This window comes from Haliaeetus leucocephalus, unplaced genomic scaffold (assembly GCF_000737465.1).
Source record: "Haliaeetus leucocephalus isolate CR32 unplaced genomic scaffold, Haliaeetus_leucocephalus-4.0 Scaffold984, whole genome shotgun sequence".
Taxonomy (NCBI): Eukaryota; Metazoa; Chordata; class Aves; order Accipitriformes; family Accipitridae; genus Haliaeetus; species Haliaeetus leucocephalus.
In genome coordinates, this window is record NW_010973420.1 from 623174 (window position 1) to 629456 (window position 6283).

The window sequence follows — 6283 nt, forward strand, 5'->3', positions numbered from 1 at the left end:
CCTTGTGTCCAGCCCACTGCATTGAAAAGCCTGGATTTTCTAGAGCTCATTTCACCCTGTGTGCAGATTCAAGCCGGCACAGCCCCACAAATTTATACTTTGCAATTCAAATCAATTTAATTTTTTTTTTACTTGACTTTTAGAGCACAGCTTTGTGCAGCAAGAGTCATAGGGATGAAATAAGGGCAGTACGTGGTAAGACAAATAACTGAGCTGTCTACATCTACGGATGATGCACTGGTAGACCATACTGGCATGTGTTTGGGTAAGATGAAGAATTTAGTTACTGTAGCAGACTGAAAGTGAAGGGCTGGCTTGGATGGCGTTCCCAAACCTGGCATCCATATCCCACATTTAGGTAGCTAAATCTGTCACTTCCATGCTTTAGATACTTGTGTTAATTGCATACATGCCAATAAAAATGACATGTTTTTAAAGTGTTAGATGTGTAAATAGCTGCTCTTCTGAAATGGCCACAGTATATATTTTTAGCTCCTATGTGCTCTTCTGATGATACCACTTGCAAATGCATCGTATTTGTTGTAGCATCTAGCTATAGTAATGTATTAGTATCTGTTTGTAATACTATTGATGCTCCTGTAAAAAGCGCTGTAGAATATACTTTAAATACTGGCTTTTTGTACGTCTCACACAGCTATTCATTAATACCAAGGGAACAGCGTGCTACTGTTCCAGGTTTTTGAAGAACCAGTGCTATTGCTCTCCACCAGCTCCTGTTGCCTGCTTCATAATGCCTTTATTAGTTATGCTTTTACTCTTGAAAATTCAAATTTAGAACTGAAAATTTTCACGCTTTTGTTTTTTAAAAATAATTAAAGGCAGCGAATGGACCTGATGTAATCTGTATACTGTGTGCCACAGCTAAGTATCCACTGCTGTGAAAGCGCTGCTTGTTCTCTGAAAGGAGGAATTCTTTCAGACGGCGTCACTTGCCCCCTCCTCTGCAAGGCTGCTTTTCCCATACACTCAGAGGACTCGCTGCCAGTCATTTTCTTGCTCTAGAAGTTTGCTGGAGCAATATTGTCATTTACCCCATGTTTGTACAGGACCTAGCTCCTAACGGGTTGGCCTCTACGTACAATCAAAAATTTCGCATGTGAGTGTAGCAGTGGCTCCACTAAAGTACGATGGCTTTTTAATCATCTTTTCTTTGGATTGGTCCTTGGACTACATAGTGCTTCATCTTAACGTGGGCTTTCGTAGAATTTCTTTTCTCTTCCTCTGCCATTCACGTAGCAAGCAACGAGCTTTCAGATATGCCCCGTCTACAAAAGATTTCAGTGTTGGGCTGGCGTGTTTTACTAGTATTTGAATGGTCTAAAGAAATTATTTGGAAAGCAGCAGATGCCTTTGGAAAAGAGGGAGAGGAAAAAAATAGACTCGAAGAGGATATTAATGGGTCAACTAGCCCAAGAAAATAGAAAAAAGTGCAATTCAGAAGTGGTTGCCAACAAGCGGTCTTGTAATATCTGCCCAGGAAGATAACACAGCCCCTCGTGATGCTGTTTTTGTGGCATTACGCCTTCACTCCCTCTCTCTGCATTCACCATTCTATACAAGAAACGTAAATTGTTGCCCAGTTCATTCAAATACAGTACACTTCCTAAACCTGCTTTTTTCAAACACACAAAATACGTATTGGTTCAGGAGGAACAAGAGGCCAGGTACTCGAAAATGTGATGCGGGGTTTGTCATAGCCACGACTCTTAGAATAGGTGCTCCAGGGGAGCCATTTGCTAGTGTTTTGCATTGGTAATTGTTAGTGATACTAAAAAAAAGTCTGTCTGCTGGATGACGGACAACACACCAAAACACAGGCCAACAACCATAATGGAGAAAGTATTACAAGGAGCTCACAGCAAAATTAAGATGCCAAGTGAAATTCCCAAATAATATGAAGACACTGAAAAAAGAGTCTTTGTTCCACCACTGGTGTCTTTGCTGGGCTTCTGCCCTGGTGTCAGCCATTTGGATTAGCCTCCTCTTCATGGGAAGCGATCAGGGACAGCGTACAGGAAACACTCTCAATGTGCAAGAACTGAAGAGGATTTAGCAATATTGGGAATGACTGACAGTTCTTAAATAACTTACTGCAATTAACAAAGGGCCAGAAATGTGAGAAGATCTCTGAAGAATTAATCAAGAATCAACAGCAGTTTGTCTTGACAGCAAAGAAGGCAGACGCATGAAATAAAACACCTTACGACAAAATGGCTTTTGCCTAAGTGTGAAAAATGGAATGAGGAAGAACACACTCTGGAAAAATCTGCATTCTGTTAAGGTAAATAAAAAAGTAGATGCCAGTAGGAGGGGAAAAAAAAGAAAAGACTTCTTCCTGTATGGTCACCACTGGGCAAGCGCAAGGAGAGCAGACTTCCTGAGAACCGGAATAGCACCCCTATCTTAGATGGGCAAAGAAGAAGTAGGATTTACTGTCAACTCTCACAAACCATTAAAGGTCTATTAGGCCAGCTCGTAAGGGAGAATGAAAAAAAAACCAAAAAATCAGTGCACTGCAGTTTCCTGTGCATCCCCTACAGCCTTTGCTAACAGTGCTCAACCAGTGGCTTAAGCTAAAAGAGACGGAGAGCTTGAGAAAGGCACAAATTCTACATGGCCGATGCAAGAACAGCACTGAAAAGCAAATTAAGATGCTGCAAAGCGATCCATCACCAAAATTCATAGCGGCCAGTGAGAAAGCGCAGAAGAATATTCTACTCTCTAGCACTAGTCTCCTGCAAAAAGTTCCTTGCTGTGGCAAAACAGAGCGGATACATACACGTACACAGCCAACAGAAAAGGCTTGATACCAGCAAAAAGATGCAAGTCATATTCACCAGATATCAGTACAATTAGTTTCTCACAATTTGAAGTTATGGTGGAAGTTGAATTTTAAATTAATGCTTGATGGGGGAGAGCAGATCAGCTGAAACTAAAAACTTCAGCAAAGTCTTATTTGCAAAGATAAAGTTTTACAAAAGAAACTGTGGGAATTGATATCACCCAATTGCTGCTGGAAGAATAATATTCCTTCTTGTTGACTAAGAAAAAAATTAAGTGTTAGCAATAAATCTATTTAAGCTGACAAATCACCTATGGGTTTCTGCAATCTTACATCTTGCAGAAAGCTGAGAAAGGAAGAAGTTCCAGAAATAGGCTGAAACTCCTCTAAGAGCTGATGCTGATCGAGAGACTGATAAGCATTTAAATGACTCAGTTAGGTGTCTCCCATATACACGTTTTTTTGTCCTAAGAGGAAAATATTCCATCATAGGTATCACAGATATTTGAAAAAAGTTATTGTATGCTAAAGTGAGATGGTATTTGTAGATATTTTGGAAGGCTATAGAGAGATACCTGAACATTGAAATTCTTTAGTTGTATAAATTTTCTGTGTTTGTATATGGTTTAACTCCACCAACCTAAGATACAAGAAAGGGATGTCTCACCTGGTAGCAAGTACTATGATACAAAATTAGACCAAGACTACAATGAGTGACAAATTTTGTCCCCCAAAATTTTTAAAAAACTAAGTAATTCTTCTTCAATTTCTACTATTTTCGCAACTATTTTAGACTAAGTGGCAGGCATGCCTATAGCTTAAACAAGCAAACAAAGGAAATAACTTGAGACAACATATGTACTGAGGATGAAGGTAAATCAACCTGCAGAAGTGTCCCAGTACAATTTCCCTGGTTTTATATAAATCACATGAAGGTTCTGCAAGCTTCTGTAAGCAAAGTTGTTAATAAGTAGGTATGCAGGCAATACACCATAGGAGAAACAAGGGCCAGTTTCATTGCTGCATGCTATTTACCCCTACTACAGTCAAATGCTCCAGATGACAGGGAAGGGAAACAGGGCAGCTAATAATACTCATAGCTAACAGCAGAATGTTAACATTCATTCGAAGTTTATTTGCAAATGTCTGCATTTAAATTTAGTACCAAAATAATAAGACATATTTCACTTTGAGCACTGAAGTAACAACGCAGAAAAGTATCTTGCCCACAGGATGAACCCATGGCTGCTCACAGACCCAGCAGTAAGGAGGAGGACTGGGAGTTTTTCTCCTGCAGCAGCAAGAACTGGGAAGTTCTGGGGCAGCAGCTCCATGGTGAGACACACCAGGGTGAGAAAGGAGGAGAAGTATTAAGGGAAATTATGTGACGCAAGTGTTTCCCATGGATAATAGGCATATCAATTATTCCCAGGCAAACGTACCTATCAAGGTTACTGTGGATAGCCTATTCCACAGCCTACGTCCATATTCATCTCACAGTGGGACTAAGTTTCGTTAACAGAGGAATCAAGACTAAAATGATAACATTCATCTCTATGTTCTTGCCCTGACATGGTTATTCATTAGGAGTTCTTCCTAATGACTGTTCAGTTCCTTCCTTCTAGGGAGCCACTCCTAATTCTCTTCTATTCAGGTTGGATAATGAGTCACTGGCTTTAATGTTAATCTTTATTAACCCTTCCCTTACACAACCAACATCTAGTGTGAAATGTGTTGTGTCTCAGTGCTGAGAAAGCAAGCTCTTCAATGCGTTTTCCTCCATTGCGCCATTTTCTTATCTGCAGATAACCCGATGAATCGTGCAGGCTTTCTGCCCCTGGTTGATGAAAAAACACCTTGTCTTCATGCCTTTGGCTAGTCGCTCTTTAAGTCTATCTTAGTCTACCTGTTTTCCAGTGTAATTTTGCTGTCCCTAAATTACACTTTTTTCTGTTGCCTTCTTGTCTGGCCAAAGGTTTAGTTGCAGGAAAACAGCTATTTGTGTCAAATAAATAACTTCTTTAAGCACCTTGTTCCCCCTTCTGTTTTTCCTCTCTCTTCTGTTTTCTTTTGGGGAGGGAGGGTCATGCTTGTGGATGGGCACACGAGCCCAGCAGCATTCAGTTCTGCTGCGTCTACCTAACTCCAGGGGAAGTCTCAGGACGTTAACAGCCAGGCTTCTGGTGGCAGATGCTTTTGACTAGTTTTCCTTCTTAAACAACAACAAAACAAAACAAAACAAGTAAACTTAGGAGGTATTTTATTTATACATGACTTGCCATTCCTAAGACTGTTGAACCTAAATATCCTGTGAGACAATTAATGACTCAAGTGTTGAATTCTTCTTGCATCAACTATTGCTCACTTCTTAAGACTAATTAGAGAATGGCCTGTCCTGGTTTTGATCAAACTTTGTACTATTCGGTTAGAGCATTGAATACACGTAGGCATATCTGATCACCTGCTTTTTATGCACTTCAGGTATGGCAGAACTTGTTCTTTTGACCAAATTTTGGTGTGTTTCAGGCTATTTGGAATTCTGAAGTTCCTTCTCCTTGATCCTCTTTCCTTCTATTAGCACTGTTAGTCTACCACCACGTTTTGTGTGTCTTTCAAAGTGTTTTATTATTTTGATGTTATCGTAACATGTGCCTACTCTAGGAAGTCTAAGAGAAAAGTAGTTTGCAAAGAGATCAGACTATTTATTTAGGAAACCACACTCTCAGATTATTACCAACACAGATTTCTAGGAAGAAACATATATTTCTCATCGACTATGTCCTTAGCTTTTGCAGTCGTCTTTATTTCACCGTCCTTATTCTGTACCAGGTGGTCTCGAATAAACATCCACCCAGCCCTGCGTTAGCGCTGCACTGCCTGCGAGCGAACCAACCCACTCAAGAAATAGCTATTCCCCAGTGGGAATATTTACCCTAAGTGCCAATCCAGCCTGACTGAAGTCTCATTAGCAATACATCTTTTCCTGATTAATAAAGTATTAATGTAAATATACAGCATGTGCAGCTTGACGTTTTCTTGACACCTGCACAGCAGAGAACTACTCAGACGCTATGTTATTATTTCAGCGACAAACTGCATGCAACTTCTGAAGCTTGGACACAACCCTAATCTCGGCCTGCTAATGTCATCCGGCGGAACCTCAAGAAAGGTAATCCCTCACTGCCTGTGCAGAAAAGAACGGGTTTTTTTTCCCCAGTAGTTCAGGTTCATGCTCATTCACCAGTCACGACAAGAGCTCAGCTAGCCTGCGGATGGCAGGCCTCAAGGCGCAAGCAGCCGCTTTTAAATCTATTCAGGGCGCAAAGGCCATCCAGATCAGCTGCAAGCTCCACCGGCAGCAGTAAATACCGGGTTGCGGGCGAGGCCAGGAGAGCCTGTAATTATTATTTGCAAATAGCGGCCGTGACTGCCCTTTCCGTCAAGAGGGGAGGGAACGCTCAGAGCCGCTCCGAGAGCCCG